Source organism: Xiphophorus hellerii, chromosome 23 (assembly GCF_003331165.1).
Source record: "Xiphophorus hellerii strain 12219 chromosome 23, Xiphophorus_hellerii-4.1, whole genome shotgun sequence".
NCBI classification, from domain to species: Eukaryota; Metazoa; Chordata; class Actinopteri; order Cyprinodontiformes; family Poeciliidae; genus Xiphophorus; species Xiphophorus hellerii.
Genome location: NC_045694.1, coordinates 4,206,484 through 4,229,143, shown reverse-complemented (window position 1 = coordinate 4,229,143; position 22,660 = coordinate 4,206,484). Strand labels below are relative to the sequence as shown.

Here is a 22,660-nt window from a genome sequence, read left to right as displayed (position 1 = left end):
TCTGTACGCATTGTTTTATTAAAGTGTTAAATAAAAAAATGTATATAGTGAGAATCTAGAATTAAAATTTATGAGTCATTTAAGAGTTATTCAGGTTGAGAGTGACTCAACTGTTGATAGAATCAGAAAAGCAGATTGTTCAGAGGAGTGATTATTCGAAAGCTCATTTAATTGGACATTTCATCTGTTTCTCTTTTACTGTCACACTTGCATGTTTCATCAAACTAATTTTAATATTTGACAAAGACAACCTTAATAAATGTAAAAAGTTGTTTCCAAATAATGATTTTATTTACTTACAGGAAAGACTTTCTATATGAAAGTGTACTGCTTACTTCTAAATCTAAAAACCTGATAAATGTTTAGAACGTCAAGTGTTTATGATAACTGCAATGAGTGTTTTGTTTCACTGTGGCCCACCTTATTTGATCACATTGCAGAGTTTTCCACCATTAACTGCTTATTTGAAACCACTGTTTATTTAAAGTCATTCAAATCAGAGACCCAACTTTGACAAAACTTTGACAATGCAGACTTTCTTTTTTCCTTCTGATCAATGTGCTGCAATACAACTTGGACTACTGGAAAATGTTATTTTATTTCATTCATACTGCATTTTACAACATGCAGGCACTCATTACTGTTGATCTCGCTGTAGTTCAGAATAATCTCTTTGATACTTGAAAATGAGTAGAATGTGACTCTTTCATGCAACACTGTAGAATTTTACGAGACACAATTATTTGTTATTTGCTACTGGCTTCGGAAAAGGAGGGGCATCTGTGGTGCTGCTATATATGTGCTGTCATTCCTGTAAATAAATTAGAAATGTTCATTTTGCATACATTCTGATGTGTGGCTTCTCCTTCTGTAGACAACTTTAAAACAATCAAGGACTGTAGGGGAACTAATTTGAGTTACCATCAATTGACCCTGAGCCAAACTTATCTGGTCCAGAACCAGCTTTTTTAAAAGTATTTTTAATATGTATAACCAAAGTGCGTTTGAGCTTAGGTTCACTAACAGATTCTGTCATGGTTTCCATGTTTCTGTCATGTTTCATCCTGGTCATGTAGTTTGCCCCTCCCACTCCTGCTGGCTGCAGATTACTTACATCGGTTCTGCTTCCTATATAAACTCCTGCTCTGCTCACTCAGTGATTCCATTTATTTTGGAATATAATTACATCTATAGTAATACTGGGACTGTTTGTTGATACTAATCAATGCATAAACATATTGGCTGCATGGGATTTGACCATATAGACATATTTTTTAAAACTAATGTCCTAATTTCATCACACTCTTGTACATCTGCTATACATTTCAATGGAAAAAATAATATATTTCCAAAACCACATTTTCTTTAATTTACAAGTATATAATTAACTGGCTGAGGTGAGTTATGAGCCTCATCATCTAAATAAATGAGAAATTATTAGATGAATTAACGAAGCTCTGATAATATCATTTTACCCCGCGCAGTTTAGGGTAACGTGGGAAGAAGATGCTAAATGGCTCCACTCAGAAACCACTCGTCTGTTAATGGTATTTCCAATAAAGACTAATAAGGTTTGACTAACCAGGACAGGTTCCTTTGGGAAAAAAAATTAGCTTGAGAAACAATTTATTTCTATAAACTGGGAGGACAGAAGATCTATTCTTAACTTTTTCCTGAGTTGTGATGATTCGTATAATTACAATCATACTCAACTATAATTTATCTTTTTTAAAGATAAAAGGTAATTTTATTTATATAGTACATTTTCAGCAACAAGGCAATACAAAGTGCTTTACAGGATTTAAGAGGAAATACAAACAAAATAACAAACCAAAAGAAAGAGCAATAGAAGAAAAAGCTAATAATGTTGATCCGAAGTAAATAAACTAGATACTCCTATTCAGGGTTATGTTTAGATATCTTCAATGAGATTGGAAATATGCAGCCCTTCCAAGGCAACATGGGGAAAACCAATTCAGATACAGAATGTCTTAAGTCAGGTAGATTATAAATTTCAATCTTCCCTAAAGTCTCTCCAATACATCTCAGTTCCCAATCATCCAAATTAATTTGCCCTTTCCACTGAACCAAAACTAGCAATTTTTCCAAGATCGATTCCATTCTGTTAGTGAGTTTTGGAGTCCTCACTGGGCTGCGAGTCTCAGCAAGACTCACATCCAACTTGAGTCTCTGTCCACACCAACAGTCTGAGTGTTCACTAGTTCGGCCAAATCCGTCGATAAGCCAGGTATCCGCAAGCTCCAAACAGCAGAAATCCTGTTATCAAGAATAAATCCAGGTTGTATCCTGCCGGGTGTCCCTGCAGGACAAGAGGGCTCTCCTGTGCCAATTCTTCTCGTAGAGAAAATTTGATCAATTGCATTGAGAGACCGGTTGATCAGATCCATAATTTGTAGATTTGGAGGATGTGCAAAGAAAGGCTCCAAAAGTATAGAAAAAGACAAGACAAAAATAGAGCATGCAGGGCAGGGAGGGAGCAGAAGAAAAAAGCGTCCAGTTTCACCGACAGCAAGAGAGGACAAAAAAACTACTTTAAATGCACATAATGCTAAATGTGCTTTATAAACTGAGTTATTTATATCCCAATAGCTGGCAAAGTGTCAACTTTTTAGGCTGAACAAAGTATAGATTAAATAGTGAATATGTGAGTACATCTCATTTTGGAGTGCATGAGAAGATCCACACTTAAGCCACAGTGGAAAGCTTGAGGTGGCAGCTCATTATACAGTTTTTGGAGTCTAATGGCTGCACAATCAGACATCCTCATAACTTTCATGACTGATTCTCTCATTGACTGCATTTCTCCCCCTTGTTCCCATCAGGGTCTGTGCTTGTTTGGCCCCTGTAGGCTTTCCATACACATAAAATCCGGGGAGAAGACATAAAAGTTGACAAACTTTGTCATAAAGTGGTTATACAGTAAGCATTACCATCTGCCTACTGTAAGGCTGATGGTAACACTGTTGCCTTACAGTAAGAAGGTCCTTGGTTCAAATCCCAACCTGAGGTTTTTCTGTGTAGTTCATTCTTGGTTTCTCACCAAGTAACTTGCCAGAGATGGCTAGAGTACTCAAGAAACATAGGCACTATTTCACTAAACTGAAGAAACAGTAGCTTTCTAAGACATTACTCAAGTAAGAGTAAGAAAAGTATTGCAATATTTTATTCAGGAAAGAACTGTTCCACAAATACATCCACACAGCTGAACAATCTTTGAAACTAATGTCTCTCATTCAGAGGAGTCTTAATAAAATGTAATATTTTAGTATTTTATAACTCAGTGATTCTCTTTCTCACCCCGACAATTTTAAGATATATTTACAGCAGGAAAGTTGTAACCCAAACTTTCTAAAAGTAAACCGGATCTGGTCAGGAATATCTAATTCTGCTGATTTTCACTGTGGCAGTGTGTCTGTCAGAACTCGCATAGAAACATGCAGACAAACTGTGGCCCCTGTGAAAGGAGTCAGATCTCAAGTCTCATGCAGATGATCACTAAGCAAAAGTTCCCATCTGCTCTGCCATGCTGACCCAAAATCCCAAGAGAGTGCTTAAACAGACTGTCCAGATATTAAAAGTGCAACCAAAAATCTTGAATGTGAGGGAAACTATTTTAGTGTTGCAGTCTTTGACTGCATCTCGTTTTGCATGTTTAAATAGTTAAATAGTTCATTAATAGAATTAATTAATTTAGACTGTATCTTCCCATCCTCTGATGGACTTGTGACACCAGAATAATGTTGCAAAAAAGAAGTGAAACCTAACCAGTAGATCCTGGAGCTTTGCTTCATTTCAGGCATGTAGTGAAGATCAGTGATGTATTCAGCACAAATTTCTGGATCTGTTTTCATCTTAAGTTCAACTCTAACTGCTATTAACAACATAACTACTTCCCTGCTAATTTAGGTGGATCCCTGCTCTATCACACCTGAATCAAATGAATGGCTCGTTACTCAGAGCTGAAGGAGAGAATCCAGCAGTTTAATTCAGGTGTGTTGGAGCAAGGACACATCCAAAAGTTGTAGGATAGTACCTGTGATGGACTGGGCTTTGACTTAACATTTTACAATATAATATTTCTGATTGCGTTGCCCTACAATTTTTAATCTTTTACGATGTGAAGGAAACATATGCAGGACTCCAAGGGAAAAATAGACAAATAAACTGAGGATGATGACTGATTTCTTAGAAATGCTTGTTGGGTATTTCTCATATAGTATTTGGCTGAACTCTGTTGCAATCCTGATTCTACAAATGCATTTAGTGAGAAAGCAGTATCATAAAGTTTCTGTGCTTTATTTGCACCTGCAGACTCTGCTCCAGCTCCTGTCTCCAGATTTTACATTCATTCTGCGATTCAGTTTGTGTCACGGTGATTTCTTCAAGATATCAAAGAAACAGAAGAGGATAGGATCAACTTTTGCTTGCATTCCTTGTTAAAACCTTTTAGATGGTTCCGAAGCTTAATTTAATATTCAAGAAATTCAAAACTCTTTTTAAAACTGTTTAACTGAAGAATGTAAATGTTATTGTTAAATCTATTTAAATAATTTTAAAGACTTAATTTCCTATTTTTTGGTTGTTTTATTTTGAGTGTACTTAAGTGGATTTAATTTAAACTATTTTACCATGCGATAACTGTTGGTGGGAATTGGTGGCATATGACTAAAACTGAATGGATATTGCATCGTGTTTTATTTTGCCTGTAATCCTCTCATTACCTTTGACTAAGTTCACAAAATGGACATATCATTTTGAAAAGAATTTACAAGTTTGGAATAACTTGTTAAATTTTTTCGAAGTGTAATTCTAAGTACTATGAAATTATTTTTGAACATTAATGCTAAGTTCACTATCCATATGTTCCGGCATGCATCCTCCATTTCCTGGTGACCTCATGTTTCCTGTACTCTGCACTTAATCCTGAACCCATTTCCAAAGTTGGGGTCATTGATTGGTAAGTTTGATGCCTGAACTTTGGCCCCCATCCAAAAATGATAACTGTTCATATGGGACTATGAAGCTAAGTGCTAAATCAATGGGGCCAGCCTCTCTGATCTGGATATAGCGTTACCAAAGAAGGCTGGTGGCATGCGGTGGGGCAGATGTTTCCCCTGGGAAAGCTTTTGGAGACACAGCACCTCTGACAGGAAGAAGTCTGGTCTGAAGATTGGTCATTCAAATTATCAATCAATTACACCACCTTTCTGAGGCACTTCAGTTCAGTTATTCTCAAGTGATGTTAGTCTGTGTTTATCAGTAGTTGCTGATACGTCTTAGAAGTTCAGGATTTTCTGTAATGAGATGCTAATTGAGAATTTTTATTACATGGATCAGAAATAAGCAGAGTTCACAGCTTTGCACATGAGCTTTCTGAATCATTGTGACCTTTTGAACCCTGAGCATCACTTTCAAACCAATCTTCCCTTCTTTGTGGTTGGGTAAGATAGCTTGATTGTGATCCAGGCCAGTTGAAGCAGCTGGGCTATCATTATGGCTACCAAGATTTCGCCAAATTAGCTCACCCATCCCAGATGGACATTATGCCTGCACACAACTGCAAAGCTCACTGTTGGGGAGGAGTCTAAACGATGTTCCTGCCACATTAAGTTGTTTCCATCATTATCCTTGCAGTTGCTTATTTCCCTTGTGAGTCGTGTGTTTTTTTTTTTGTTTTGAGGGATTTGTCTATCAAGGTAGGATGAGAAGCTGAACTGTCCCGTTGAATGGTTGCATCAGTGATTATGGTTCCCACTATATGTGCGCTTTTTCTTTCTTTTTTTTTGCTTTTGCCTCTTTAAATTAAAAACGAATCCCCTGGAACGCATCGATGAAAATGAGCATTTCGCTATCAGACAACATTGGCATTTGCCAAATGAGCAATTTCTTCTATAACACTGCAGTATCTCTAATCAGCCCCGCTGCAAGGGTCTCAGACTCTCACTGTGATAATGGTAGTTGATAAACTGGGTCCAAATTAGCCATTGGTTTTATTTTTCTCATAGCCTTGAATGTGACTGTGTCTGAATTTGCATTTCAGGATGGAACACATCGCCGAAATTGGATATAAGCGATCAGCTTATGCCTTGTCCACACATTTGAATAGTTTGTCGAATTTTGATATAGATAAATTATATTTTAAATGCATACATATTCATGCACTTAGAATAAGAGACCAAAATGTTGGATTTTCAAATAAATAGATGCAGTTCAGTTGTTGCCTTCGTGCTTGTAAAGGTGCGTTTATCCTCTCTTTCTGCAGAGTTTAAGTGCACTGAAAGGCGTCCCCCATGCCTGGTTTGCTTGTGAACATAAGGGGGCTCTAAAGACGGAGCAGTTGTGTCTGGAAACCTGATAGAGCACCCCTCACCCTGAAACTCAAAATACCAGCAGAGATCAATAGTTGCAGCATGTTAGCTATTGTCCAGCAGAGAGTATCGCACATCCCTGTGTTTCAACTGGATAGAGACCCAGATCCACGCTTGAACTCTAACACCAGTCCAGCCTGCTGTATGTGGAAATGACTGAGATTAAATAAAATCCAATGAATGGAAGGAAAACAATCATGCAATATCTACTTTCTGTAGTTCTATAAAGCTACTATATATTCTATATCTACTCACATTAAAATAACCTTTCTAGAAATACACAGAGTAAAATTCTAACAGTCAACCCAAAGACTATCTGCAAATTATTTTCAATACTTCCCCAATTAGAAAATTGGGCTTTTTAATAAAATGATCTATTAATACCCATCCTGTTTTCACTTTGTGCAACTTCTTTTGAGAGCAGATGCAACACATATAGTACCTTGAAAATGTTGCATTGATTTAAAACTTGTTTAAAAAAATTAAAAACAAATAATTAAATGGTCGTAGTGGTATACTTGAATGTGTAGATTTCTGCCAGCCTTTTAAATTAATTAAATTATTGGAAATTAATGTTAAAATTTGCTCACAGAAGAAACTGAAACAAAATTCATTTCACTCATTTTCCAGACAAAAACAACCTTTCCAGACTTAATTCACTCAAACTCTGTGACCAAATATCTAAACAAAATCATTATCTCTCATTTCCAATTTAAAAGAAATAAAACGAGTAATATATTTTTAACTGCTGCCCAAGAGGGTGCCTGAAGAAAAAAAAAATGCAAATATGTGTACATTTAATAAACATTCTGTTATTGCACTGTTGTGAAGCTACGCTGAAGATGAAAGGAATTATTTTTTGCATTTTAAAAAGAAAATCAAACAGGTTGTTATATAATTAAAAACTTCTCTGCAGCCTCTGGGCCTTGCAGACGTAAACTCAAACTGTGTTAAAAGATGAAAAACAGATCCTGCATCTAATCTACAAGCCCCTCTGCAAGTCAGTGAAAGTGCACCTTACTTAGACGCCTTTGTGGAATGCATTCAGCAGAACGTGCTGTCTGGACCTCCTGTCCATCACTCTGAAAACAGAACTCTAGTGGTTCTCCAAGGCAGATTTATGACCTGTTAACTTCTTACACCTCACCCTCTGTTTTCCTTCTGTCTTTGTTTTGCTGTGGCTGATTGCAGGCTGTGATTCTGCAGATTAAATTGTGATAAATTACAGAAGCATCAAGTCAAGCTGACTCACGCCCAGGCTTCCATTTGCTGGTTTGTCGATCAGGGTGGATATGACAACAGAGGTCAGTCAACCCCTCAGGGTGATGGGGTCAAGTTTAGGGAGACTTTTCAAGCAGATGGCGTTGGGATTTCTGTGTGTCACAAAGGAGGAATATCGAAACAGGAAAAAAAAGACACTTTAAAGAATTCATTGATTCCTGTGTCTCAATATTGACCCAATTTCCCTTAAAACCACTTCCCCTCCCTGCCTCCTAAATGAGCCAGTTCAAGTCAAAGCGCCATCAAAACAGTCCTTAAGTAGCACTTGTTCCTCAACTTAAATTTTGATGATTATCTAAGTGACTTGGCAGTCTTCTCATTTAATAGGAAATCAATTCTTTTAGTTTCTTTGGCAAACAGTTGAGTTGAACCTCATTAAATTTGTAAAATGGAAGTAATTCATAATTTTTCTGGGTGAAAATAAAGAGCTTATTACCTTCTGACTGGTGCAGCAGAAAGTTGTGAGACTTTTTGAAGAATTTACTCACACCAAACTAAGTAGTTCTACATTTTATGTGATAATTGGTGAATATCAGTGTTTTGGCCTTTAAATGAGCATCTCCATGGGTTTGCTCATTATGGTTGTGTTTTATGTAAGGAATCCAAAGAAGGAGCAGTTCAATCAAATGATCAAATTAGGATTTTCTTGGATCATGATCAAAAGCAGCTGAAATGTGTTGGATACAGCTGCTTTCGGTCATGATCCATATCTTATGACCATAGGTGAGGTTCGGAATGTAGATGGACTGGTAAATCAGGAGCTTATGCTTTTTGTCTCAGCTCTTTCTTCAACAGACCGGAGCCGCCCCATTACTGCAGACAACACCTGAATGTAACTACTAAATTAACTCTAAAAACATGTACATGCCTTTTACAATCAAAACTAAAAGCATGTGTCACTATTAAAGGTTTTGTTCTGGCCTTTTCCAAATTGTTTAAAGGTAAAGTAATATTAGTGTATTGCCACTTTGACCGGCGGAGGCTCTGCATTCAGGAAGGAGGCAAGGCAACAAAATGTAGCCGAGGTAGATTTATGTGACGCTGCAGGTCACATTTGAACCGACACCCATTTCCACAGTGAGACAAAGAAGCTGGCTTTTATACTTTGGGCAATTCTAACACTCATACCATGTAAAGGGGTGACAAAACAAAAGAAATTATTTACACAAACCTAACACAAAACAATAAATGGTACCAATAAATATTTACATGCATTCTAATCATTAGAACTAAACTAATCTAAGGTCAATCAAAGATTAAACTTAGCTTAATATAACTCCTCTGAGTATTACCCCTCTTAATTGAAAATGGTATGCTCCAGGAGCTTTCAGCAGCACCTAGAGCTTCACCCTGCCTAGGAGACACACCCTGAAAGTACTTAAACAATTAGCAAACTCAAATTAAACCAATAGAAATCAGGAACAAACTGGCATTTCCCCCCAGGAAAGTTGGCCAGTCTCCCTACACAAAAAGAATGTTCTTGTTTTTGGGTAGAATATCACAATGTAACTGAAATAACAAAAACAAAAAACAAAAAAAAAAAACATTTGTTCTGTGAATAAATATAACATCAATAATCATTTATTAGGGAACCCCTGGTCTCCATCATATGCATATTAACTTCTTACTCTGGAAAAATGAAACACAAGTGTAAACCCCTGAAGGGTTGGTGTCCTGCAAATACTAGGTGTGTCGTTGCTTCAACCCACTTGAGTAAAATAATCTGTTCATTCCCAGGGCTCTCTAGAACTTGACCTCATGCTGAGGAAGTAATTTAGCCATTTGATGAAAATGTTCTGGACCAGGGATAGATCTAATAGATTTAGGACACCGGCCCTGGATTCAAGTTTAACAACTCTGCTCTAAAAATAACCCTTCATGTTTCTAATTTAATTTCAGTTTATGCAGGGGAAAATGTTAGTTTTTACATTTTAAACATCTGACATCAAATGTAAAAGTACTGTTGTTAGTTTATAAATCACTGAACGGCTTAGCACCACAATACATTAAAGATCTGCTTTTATTGTATCAACCTTCCAGACCTCTCAGGTCTTCCGGTTCTGGTCTGCTCTGCATCCCCAGAACCAGAACCAAACGAGGAGAAGCAGCTTTCAGCATCTATGCACCACGAATTTGGAACAAACTTCCAGAAAACTGTAAAACAGCTGAAACACTGACTTCTTTTAAATCTCAACTGAAAACCCACCTGTTTAGAATTGTATTTGAAATGTAATCAATTACAAATTTATTGATGTAACTTGACTTAATGATTGATTCTATATTGCATTGTGATTCTGTGTTTGTTATGATGTAAAGCACTTTGAAATGCCTTGCTGCTGAAATGTGCTATACAAATAAAATTTGATTGATTGATTGATAGAAGGTCCAATTTAATCTCCAGACATTTATGCCCTGTTTCTTCTAAGTGGCATGACGCAGGTCAGTGTGGTTCAGTACGCAGTTTCATCTGTTTCCTTTTTGAAACCACACCATTTCTTATCTCCGTTCAGTTGTAGGTCCATAGGACAACGTTGCAGTTGGGTTGGAGCTACTGGCATCAAATAACAGAGTCCATTGATTAGGGGACAGAGAGACATCACTGCTTGGGACAATCACAAAGACAAACTTGCTCGTCATGTTTGTCATTGTATTTTTACAGTGCTGGTTTAGACGTTTGGGTTTAACCCCCGTTGCAAGGAAAGCAGTATTCTGAATATGCCAGACCACAAAATGGTGGAAACAAGCTAATAATTGGTTTACAAAAGAGAAGCTTAACAAAGAAAATCCCTTTTTCAATTAGCTGCATCCCAAAGAAAACTGTGCAAGTTTGATTAAATTAGAGCAAGTTAACAATTTACAACCAAATAACACATTTTTTATAATGTTTTAAGTCAGTAACTTTTACTTACCACCAAATTTGGGTTACAGTTAGTTCTTTTACAGAAAGAGCTGTTGACCTCTTGCTTCATGCCAATCTCTTAATGGCAAATCAAAATACTTTCATGGTATGAAAGGAGAAGGCCTATTGAGGTTACAGTAACACCATTACTCTTCAAACAGTGAACTGGTTGTCTTCAGTTTGTCAAGGTACAAGATGAAAATAAATTTGTAAGCTCCAATGAGACAAGGGGGGCTCAGATAGAAAAATACACGGTAGAGATGTAGAAAATGTATTAAGCCTCCACTTGCTACAGACTAAATGAATGCTGCCCCTGCTCTGCTTCTTCTTTTCAGTTCTTAATTTTTTTCAAGTCTTAATCAATCACCTGTTTTGTTGGTTGGGGAGCCATATTCATATCCCGATGTTAATCAAATAAACAACGCATGTTTTACATGGGTTTACCATCCCACACTCATCACAGCTTGCTTGCATTCCAATGGTGTAATTATTGTAATGTTGATTAAGCCACTTGGGTAATTAACAATTTTGATTGCGACTGCATCCGCAGGTGAATTAAAGGGAGGGAGTGGTAAAAGAACAGAGGCAGTCGACTTAAACGCAGGATGTCAAAGAAGCTTGCAGCTGCTCAAAAAGGTTTTCAATCATTAGTGCAATACAGTAGATATAATCTTCTGTTTCTTTGTCTTAACACCAACAACAAGTCTAAAACATACAAGCTGCTTATTTTAAAGGGTTGAAATCAGATTCCGGATGTAAGAGGTCTCAGTGAACTGAGCCAAAACTTAAGGAACCCCTCTTGGTGTCCACTTTTCTTGCTTTGGGAAAACATGTCTGTCAAAACAGTCAACAGAGTGCACTGACGCACGGTGGCCTTACTCTGCTTTACTCAGGTTACTCCATATGGACGCCTCACCACATGGTCCCTGTGGTCCAGCTGCAGCAGACCCAGCTCCCTGCCCTTCAGGGGGATGGAGAATATGTTTATTAGAGGCGCTGTGTGGGATTTTCTATGTGCAATGTGGATACTAACAGCACTTTGATTTAATGTGTTTGGTTTTTGTTTGTTCCTGCATCACAGTTAAGGTCTTTGGAGAGGAGCCCGAGTGGGTATAAAGAAATGTAAAATGATTCTATCTCAGTCCTTTCCTAAAATAATTATGTTGATTTCTACTATATTCTGGTGTCTTGTTTTTGTGTTGTCAAAAAAACAAAATTGTTTAATTTTGTCTAGCAGAATTTCTTTGGAACTAGGAAATTAGCAGCCTTGAATAACCAGACTACCAAATCTGATTACTGCCACGTTCAAAAATAAACAACCAATTCAACTCATCTGATTGTATTCTGATTAGGAAACAACTCTAGATTTTTGGTAGTTACTCAATGTAATGAGAATTTATTTACATTTGACTAAAAAGGTTTGTACTGTTCAAACTGCTGCTTGGACCAAGAAGGCAACCTTTAATTTTATGAACTCTACCCCCCATTTGATTATATTTAAATGCTCTTGCAACTTAGGAGTCAGACTAGTTCATTCATATGTCAAAAAAAAACCATCCAGAATTTAATTTTAGCTTCCAAAAATTAAGTTACAGTGACTCCAGTGACTTCCTGGAGTCACTGTGGAAGGTTTTACTTATCCACGTACATTTACAAACTGCCCCATTCCAGCCTTCATAAACTGCAGCAGCACACATGTAAAGTGTTTTTACTCAAATGTTCCTGTGGTTTGGTTTATGTTGGACAAACTAAACATGGACAATGGAATTTCACACATCCTTGAAGTTTTTGGAAAATTGAATGCTTTTTATAATATTTTATTTATTGTATGTCTTGTTATGTTTATGGTTTGAGCTTATGCTACTCTTTTTTAGTATTAGAAAGTTTTGGGGGTTTTAAAGTGGAACTTTGTCTATTCACTATTTGCAGAGTCACCCATTTATTTTCCTGTGGAGCCTTACTCCAAACGATTCACATCAATTCAAATTATTCAAATCTTTACAGATTATTTTTATGGAGCATATCCGAAATATTCAAAAGAAAATGCAGCTTGGGAAGCCAAAAATACCTCAGCTCAATGCCACTTGACATGTTATAGGCTGATGTTTGCAAATAAGAAAAGTACCACTCATTTTTCTTAGTGCTGATTGGTTTTACCCCTAAGAGCAGAGATGAAGAAGACTGTAAATATTAGCCTCTGTATTAGTGGTAAGATGTTTTATTTTTGCTCTGCATATTAATGCATTTTAAGGTATATCTGGAGTTTGAACTATTAAAATAGGCAGTTTTAAGCCTTTTCAGAGGAGGTCTCAGGTGTTAGTGGAGTTTAGCTATTTAGTTGTAGCCCCTAACCTTTGTGGATACTGGGGGTTCAACTGTACAGTGAATTCATCAGTGAGAGACATCTTTGTTTGTTTGATCAATAAGTTTTGCCATGACTTTGCTGCTTGTCGTTGTTTTTATGCCTTCTGCCAATCCTGAGCCAAGAACTTTCCGCATAAAGTCTGCATTCGCTCCCATTGCATGCAAGGGTTTTTCTCCAGTTGTTCCTCTGACAGTGCATTTGTTCTAATGCCAACTCTTTCTCAATGTCTGCAGCATGCTAAATTTGGTCATGCTAAAACTGCAACATAAGCAACTTCTTCTGCTGTTCAAATGTCAAGCTGCTTGCAGCAGCTGGCAAAAACACACCTGAATCCAAATCAGGAGATTTTTCAACAATTAAAAAAACTATTTTACTCAAACTGGCTTTCAATATATTCTTTTCAATGTAACTCAGACGTTTATCTGAAATCTCAGTTTAATAATTGTCCAAAACTTCCCTGATGGTCTTAAAAAATAATTAATTATCAGGTTTGTTTGTTGACTTTATTTTTTCTCTTTGAATCTACTTGCTGTCTATTGGAACTTTACATGTTGGTTTAATTTACAACTACTTAAAAACCTAAATTTGTCTAGAATACATCCTTTAGCTGTAAAACAGTACTAAAAAGAGAGGTGCAGTATGTACAAACAGAATGGATTTCATGTAAATAGCTTACCAGCTAATCCTCATAGACAAATTTAAACACAAGAAAAACCTTGGCTAGCTATGGATGAGGATGCATTTAACAAATAAAAACAAGACACATTCATAAAAATCCTTTTGAGCCTGTAGTTAAGGAAGGGATATTTAGGGATGGAAGAGGCAAAGCTAAAAGGTGCTTGATGCAGGGGCCTGATGGAGGTGGGGTATGATGAGCTGTAGTCCTCATCCATCAAGACCACTTACAGGCCATAGGATCTGCTCTATAGCTGAGGGGGGAAATTAAGTTATAGACCCACATCTGCTGATACCCGCTGGTTCATTAGAGGATCTGCTTGCTTAGGCAGCAACTGTACGACACTAAGGACACTGCAAAAAGTGAGGGGGCATCTCAAAGATTAATGCTTTTTAAAATTAAACTGAGGTAGAGTAAAAAAAAACAACAATTTGTATAGTCCATTTCTAATTTCTGACAAAACAGAAATGTAATTTTGAGTAGAATGTTTTGCAAGAAAACCAGACTTCCCATTAGTAATCCGCAGAAAAAGCAAAACAGCTCCAATCACACATTTTTTGCAGTGCACCTTTTAAGTAGCAAAGCTCTTTAGGTGGGATCGGAAGAGCCTACAAAGTTAAGGGTTCATTTAGGGCGCCACACTCAGCTTGAGTCCACCATCAGAGCCCCATGCAAATTAAACTGATTGGAAGCAATTGGTTTGATGCTTGTGTTGCTGACAAAGACAAAAAAGTTAGCAGGATGTTGTTTCATTTAGTGGAACAGGATCTGCTGAGGGAGGAGATGGCTGCTTTTACTTATCCTCTCACAAGAAGGAACACAGCCATCCATCATGCAGCTTTGACTGAGCATTTCTGTCAAGAAAACAAATGGCAAATGAATTTGCCAGTAATTTTCAGGTATATCGATAAGTTTAAATGCTGGGAAATTTTCCCTTTGTGTATTATTTATATTAGGTGTTATTTCAAGTGTTTAGGATGTCAAATGTGAAATCAAAAGAACATCACACCTACAGCTAAACAAATGTGATATTTTGATGGTATGATTCTGCTTTGCTTCTTTAGGACCTTGACCACTAAGCATAAATTCTGCTCTGTAACAAAAATTCTGAAAGAAAATGTCTGATTATCAGTTCGTGACCCGAAGCTGAAGAGCACTTGGGTTATGAAGAAGGACAATAGCACCCAAACAAAAACACCTCTCAATGTTTTTGGAGTGACCTAGTCAAAGTCTGGATTTCAATTAAAATTAAATTCAGATTCATTCATGCTTGAGAAACTATCAGTTATAATAAATACTCAATGAATTCATGAGTGAATTAACAAATATACTTTATTAATCCCAGAGAAACATTTACAGATGGTGTCTTGCCACCAAGAAAGAGTTATGAGATCAACCTGCAATTATTACTTTTTCACATAGGTGGGGGAAAAACTGGATTTTAATATTTACTCAGCAAAACTTGGTTTGGAACAAAGTAAATGTGAATCTACTGCAGCCGTCAAAGCGCTTCGTGTTTTCTTGGATCTGAGGGACTGCTATTCTCAGGTTTGTTTGATATTAAGACTAGTTTGATGATTTGAAACATTTTAATAGGAAAAAAGCTGATGTCTGTAAAGAAGGCAAACGTTTTTACAGCACTGAACACATGCACCTAAAAGATGCCATCCATTTACACTTTAACAACAACTATATTTTCATTTAATTGTCAGACAAATTCAAGCAAACTTTTAAAATGTCACTAAAAAGAACATGCGAATTAGGTGTGTTTCCATCTACTGGTTTGGAGTGAATCAACCAGGCTTCATGAAGTGTAATTTCATCAGATGATGACGTTACACATGGCTAATAATAAACAGGAAGTAAACATTGCAAACTAGCGTGGACCAACTATCTCAGAAAAATTGACAGGTTTTCAGAGTGTTTTTTGTTCTGTCATATCGACTAGCATGATGTTACATGATGTTGATTATGGGTCATATGACAACCACATGTTCCATCCACACTGAGAGACAGCAGAAACAGCTGATCAGTCATGTAATGTCCCCTAAGTCAGGCAAATGTGTTTCTATCTCCCCTTTAGCGCATTAACTCTTTCAAAAAAAAAAAAAAAAAAACCCTCTGGAGCATAAAAATGGTGCATGTCAGTGATTCAATGGAACCTGCTGGGTTTCCTTAGATGGAAAACATTTTAACCCAATTTGAATATTAAATTGAACTTGCATTGTTTGATAAACAGAATCCAATTGAATGACTTCGAATGTACCTGGGTGATTGGACTGAACTTACCTTTTCTATGCATTGCCTTGAAATGTCATGTTGTGAACTGGTGCTGTACAAGTCAACTAAACTGAAACTGAATTTAAGTAATTAAATTACTGTAATGTGTTTGAATTGAAATATACGAACATGAGATTTTCCAAGTTTACACAAAATTTCTGGTCTCATTGTGGGAGGTGCTTGAAATTTTCTAAAATATCGAACTGAGTGTGTAAAATTATTTTATATAAAACAAGGCTCCATCTAGTGGTTGGTGCATGTAGCTCTTAGTCTTAGTCTTAAGAATCCTTTTCCAGTTTCACTGAAAATACTTGAAGATGCGTCAGATCCTCTTTCTTCCTCATGTTGCTGCAGACTGTAAAGCATTCTTCAATTATGCATTTCATTTCTGACAGTTGAAGCGAAACCACTGAGGCTTGAAAATGTATGAATGATGGCACTTAGTCAGACACTGCAGTCCACACCCCATTAACCACCATTGTCCGTGCACTAGGTTGCACGATTACAAGTCATGAGCCAAACATGCCTTCCTCTGGCCCCTATCTCCTCTCAGTTTCTGAATGTGCAGTGGTTGGAGATGTGAGAATCGGAGCATGCAGGCTCCTTGACTTCACCATCACATAGGGGTCCTTCCTTCCTCAGTATTGCTTCCCTCCTTATCTTGATATCCAGATTAGGGAATCTTGACTCTAATCAAAAGCTGGGAGAAGATGGTGTTAAGCAAGACAGTCACTGTAGACTAAACTAACTAAGATGACAGATGTGAGTTTAGTTTAACATTACGTTTATGGGTCAGATTACTTAAATAAATCCACACTAATCATATGATAGTTTTAACAAATTTGAACATTTGGTTCAGCCTGTAAGGACAGTTATCCATCAAGGTAAAGGTTCTGTCTTTTCTTTTCTAATATTTCATTTCTTGATCATGTTTTGTAAAGTTTTTGTTATTTTCTTGTCACACAAACTAACACACCTATATCCACATCAGTTCTTTCCTTTCATATGAATAAAACATTTAGTAAAGTAATAAATGCATGACAGAAGCTTAAAAACAATTTTAAAAATGATTTAATGGAGCCACATCATAAGCTATTTTACAATTTCTTATGATGAAAAAGTAAATTGCATGTTTTTCTTGATTATTCAGATACTGCAGAAGCATATTTTCAGTTATAAATGTACAACGCTTAACTTGAGAACATTTACCTTAAGTTTTATTTTGTTTTTTAATGGCATAACAAAATCAGCATTAATTTGTATCTTAAAAAATCTAAATAAAATTGATTCAACACTTTTTTATATTTAAATTTTAATCAACTAGTAGTTTCTGAAAACCTGTTTCCATGTGATATAGCTCTGACTAAACACTGGGACACATTTAGCTTCCCAAAATGTGAAAAACAAGGAAACATGTTATATAAATGTGATCTCTATTGGGTGCAGCCAAAATCTGCATGCGTAAAACTGCTCACATATATTAGAAAAGTTTGACACAACTTGAACTTTGACAAATGAGGCAGGAAGATGCCTTAAGTTCATCTTGGCACTGTGCACAGTCAGGAATTGGGCAAGGACGGCAAAGTCTCCAAAACTAACTGTAGGATAACTAATCAAGTCTCCAGGACAACTGGAAAGATTATTTTAACACAACATAATTTTTTACTCATAGTTTTAATAACTGTGGATCATGTTCTACGTAAATTCTAAATATACAGCTCTGGAGAAAATTAAGAGACCACTTTAAATGATCAGTTTCTACGGACAACATGTCTTTAAAATTCCAAGCAAAATTTAGTATTTATTTGCAGAAAATTAAAAATGGTCAAAATCACAAAAAAGATGCAGCGCTTTCAGACCTCAAATAATGCAAAGAAAACAAGTTTATATTCATTTAAAAACAACAATACTAATGTTTTAACTCAGGAAGAGCTCAGAAATTAATATTTTGTGGAATAAGCACAAGGCTTTCAATGGCATTCAATGCAGTGGTCTCTTCATTTTTTCCAGAGCTGCAGAAATCTATTTATTAAGTCCAAGTTCAGCTAATTGACAATTTTGATATATATATTTTTTTTATTAAAGATGCTTTGTAAGTATTTAGTGCGGCTCCACAAAAAGGTCCTAAACATTTTATGCAAATCAGCGATGCTGGAAATTCAATACAAATTTCCAGATAAAATACAACATGTGTAGCTTTCCATCTAAGCAGTAGTAGAACTGAATAAACTCCAGCTGAAGTTCTTCCAATCAAGAACTTCTGTGTGTTTCACAACAGCGTTCATCTGAAAGATTAATAGTTTCCTTCATCATAAAAACAACTTACAGCGTCAGTGACGAGGAAATCTGAGCGACACTCCTCTGCCTCATCAGAAAAGATCAAAGGTTTTATCTCTGTAACCATCTTGACTGTTAATGGCCATTAACCTGATCGCCTCTGCTTCTTTCAAGCTGAGGGTAACACAGCTCAAGCAGGAGATCAGAGACAGGCTGATGAATGAATGAGTCCGAAGCCATGAGGGTAGCGTTTGTTTCCGTTTATCCTGGATTATTATGGCCCAGCATCAGTGCTTTGAGCTTCATACATCACCTGTTCAGAGATGGTGGCTGAGGGCGTCCTGGCATCCTGTGAAAACTCACATTTGTATCCAGACTCTATAAAAGTAGCAGAACTGCATGGGTCAGAGTGATTTCCCCCGATGATCCAAGCCGATGTTAATGACTGCAAATCTTGTCCCGTTCGAAGCGCGTCGAAAACAATCTTATGAGCTTCTTGAATTTATGTTTCACCCCTGTAGGTTCACATGCTGTTTGATGGTCTTGAGTGAGTTTCAACAGATGTTTTAATGCAGTTGTTTTGTCTTTAATTGTTCTTTTATATGTTGCGTTTTCACAGAGGAACCATGGCAAAGACAATTTACTGTCACCTGCAGAGAGACAGACATTAAATTTTTGCTTATTTTATTTCTAATTATTCCTTAATGGAACATTTGGAAAAAGACTGCCATGTAATGCAGTTTGCTCATTACGAAAGTTTTGCACCAAGGTAAATATTGCTGCTGCAGTACCTTTAACAAGGCAATATTTTTCTTGGAATATTACACCCAGCTGGGTGTCCTGCTTGGTTGGCCTTATCTTGCGATCACATGACAGCATCGCGCTCATGTCAGCCTGAATCGAAAAGAGGGGGCTACAAGCGGGGAATGTGCCCCATTTCCCTTTAATTGAAATACTGTAGACCCCATTGCCCAAATGTAATTATAGCATCGAAGGTGGGCACAAGAGGAACCAGCGAGAAACAAATTGAAATTTAAGAGTGGAATGCAAACTGTCTCCAGCAGTGAGTAAGTGCTCACGATACCCACAAGACCTGAAGGGGCTGGTAACTACCAAACAACAAGGAGATGAGATGGAAATAACTGATGATGAACATTTTTGAAAAAGCTTTACACCCAAACTAAATTAAATGACATAATTTGTAATTTCGTGGATGCGCTAATTAACCCAAACAGAAATAAGGTGAAAGCAGCAAAACAAAGATAAATACAAAACAGAATCCCACTGCAAAAATACAAAATCTTACCACGTAGTTTTGGTCAAGTTTTCAGAGCAAATATCTCAGTACACTTGAAATAAGACAAAACTAACTGATAAGTAACTTTTCAGAAAGATATAGGAGCTTGATTTAAGTCAATAAGATGAAAAAGTGCCAGTTCCATTGGCAGATAATTTCATTTATAACAATACCTTTTTCCAGATGTCTTAGGTAAAATTATCTAGTATTTTTTAAATCAATATTAAAGAGTTATTTACTTAGTTCCAGCTCATTTATGTTACTAAAACGTTAGTTGTAAGTTAGTTTCTTTCGTATTTCAAGTGTACTAAGATAGTGCTAGAACTAGACCAAAATTACTTGGTAAGATTTTGTGTTTTTCTTTCATTCTTAAAAGAATTTGAGGACAAAATTAAAGAAGCAATCATGATTTAGTCATTTAATAAGCACCCAAGTTTAGCACAAAACAGGTTGCGAAATCAAACAGTGTAATTTGTGGGGGGATTAAGTTCCTTCATCACACTTTTCTGTTGGTACATAGAAATGAGTGCAAAAGATGATAATGCATTCAAGGTTTTGTCCTCTTGCACAGTACCACACTTACTGTCTTCTTCTGGTAATCCAAGCTGCTTCTGATTATTTAGACATGTCAAAAAAGTGACATGGGCATTATAAAAGATGCAACACACCAGTGCTATAAAATGTAGTTAAATGTCACAGTAATGACCTGATTAAAATGCTAATTAATCACATGCCATGCTATGCAGATGCTCTGTCTGCACTGATGAAGACTCACCATGAGTGCTTGAAGTAGCTGACTGCTTTGGCCTCACCGTCTCATTAACTCAGCTAATAATTATCTGACCACAAGTGGGCAGCCATTGTTTACCAACATAGCACTGAACTTTCATCCCAGATAGTCAGGTAATCACCTGAATATAAAAGAAAAAAAGTAAGATGTTAGTGCTTGGTAAAATGTAATAGCATAATGAATATTACATGCTTCATCACAATAAAAAGGCATTAGTTTTAATGGAGGCACATCATAAACTGTACATATTCCTCAAATCAGTGATCCTACTTAAAGAGTTTTAAGAGGTACCAACATACAGCAGTTTAAGAAACAGTGTGACATCAGGTTGTCAAATTAAACTACTGCTATACTGACTGAGTAATCTAAATTTTAAAGTTTAATAATTAGGGCAGAAATTGATTTTGTTTCATAACTTACATGTAAAATAAATAGACTACAAGAATCAGGAGGATTGCAACATTCCCAGATGCATTCTTCACATTTTTTTTCTGCGTTGCAATGTAGCGTCTTCCTGATGTGAATTCAGAAACTTGCTAAAACAAGTCGATGACAGTAACTTAAACATAAAACACACTTTAAAACTCATGTGAATATTGAATGCAAGTCTAGCAAATTTCTCTAAGCTACTAGTAGTTTACAGCTGCTTAGAACAGAAAAAAAATCAAAGCAAGCAACTCATTTAACAAATCTGAAAACAATTAAAAGTTGCTTCTGGTGTTTGAAGGCATGCTCAGAACAGGAAGCAACCCTGAGCATGCACAAACAAGGCTGCAATGCCATTATCTGTCTGAGCCTTTCATGTTGGTAATGGAAGTACAGAGAAACAACCTTCCCTCAGGTAAGACATTTTCAAAAACAGTTTTTATTAACCAAGAACTTCATTTACATGCTACAGGTGCAAAAACAGAAAAAAAAAAAAGTTTTGCAAAATCTCTGCTATTTTTGGGCGTTAACATCCAAAAAAACCCAACATATCTTTTGTTATACATTTATTATTAGCTTATGAGCACAGCGGCGGGTAAATCCGTTTTGTTGCGTGTATTTTTACACTTATCTCTGGGCTGCCGGTGTTGTGACTCCCCTCACGTTCAGAGGCTGTCAGCAAGTTGGCTGCAGGAAGCTCAGAGTGCAGATGACAGGTAGAAGAGCAGAACGTCTGCGCTGGAATGAAAATGGTGCAGCCTGGACAGCATGGCGACAAAACGTTTCAAGAGGCTGGATGGTTCAGAGGATCCAGGCACGAGATGCTGTCCAGATGCCTGTCCTCCACCTCAGCTGAAGTGCTCATTCCATGAGTCAGCGTGTCGATCACTGGGTGAGAGCCGGGAGGGAGAAGCGGCTGTTTTTCTCAGAGCTCTGCTGCCTGTTTGCCAAACAATGGCAGATGGGAATGCTTGGATATTAGTGGATGCCTTCTACGTGCTTGGACATGCTATGCAAAATTCAACAGTGTCACGCTCTGTCTCTGACTCTGCTGCCATGTATCACTTGTGAATGTGTTCCTTCACTGACCCTATTAGGTAACTTGTAAGCTGTAAAAACTTGTAGCAGCATGTTTCTCTGTTTGCCTGCATAAAGATCCTTGGGGTTTGCTCCAGCAAAACATCATTACTCTGATTGATATTGTCTTTACGAACTGCTTATGATGTTAAGAAAAGTTAAGAAAACATTTAAATCCAGACACAATCTTGAAGTGAAGCCAGTTGCTCCGAGGTTACACTCCACACACCTGCTTCCTTGTTAACATAAGAAGCAGCAACAGGCTCATTTTAAGCTCCAACATAAATTAACTTGTGTCCTTCTGAATAAAAGCACCATATCTGGTTTCTATGGAACTGCTATCCGCTGGGACTAATGTGTTTTCCTCCTGCTAGAAGGCTGTGCTGTCAGCGAAAGAGACGTTTCACACAAGCTGCTGAAAATGGCCGCCGTTTCACTCATTTTCTAATCCACACACTTCAGTCTTGACACTTTTATGGGTGGACAGTCAACAGAGAGGAGAAGTCGCACTGCTGTGAACCACAACACTCCCTCTTAGTTACAGTAGTTGGAAATTTGGCAGCGCTGGAAACACACAGACGTGGAAGATTGGATTTCAGATACTCCAGTGACTCCAACAAGCCTCTGCAACAGCAGGTATGCTCCACACTTTCTATGGGTGATCAACTTTTTGATGACACATGAGGAGATTTCATCAAATATTTTCAACTCCTCTCTGAAGCATAAGCCACACAAAAAAGAGGTGGACAGCTGAAATGTTAAAAATACCCGACATGTCTGTTGCGGCTGTGTGTTTTCCTCCACCTATACGGCGCCCTGAACACTAAAATCTAGTCACCACAAGTGGATTGACCTCCCTTTGTAACCAGATATGTAGTTGAACGTTGGAATTCACAAACTTTC

General features: G+C 37.0%; 1 long non-coding RNA gene across 1 annotated transcript; it reads left to right on the top strand.

Annotated features, from left to right (window-relative positions):
- Positions 1-20,652: 20,652 nt before the first annotated feature.
- On the top strand, positions 20,653-22,092 carry LOC116714122 (uncharacterized). The gene is made up of 2 exons (XR_004338003.1): positions 20,653-21,095; positions 21,350-22,092. It is a non-coding gene; the product is annotated as an uncharacterized LOC116714122 (long non-coding RNA).
- Positions 22,093-22,660: the final 568 nt, after the last annotated feature.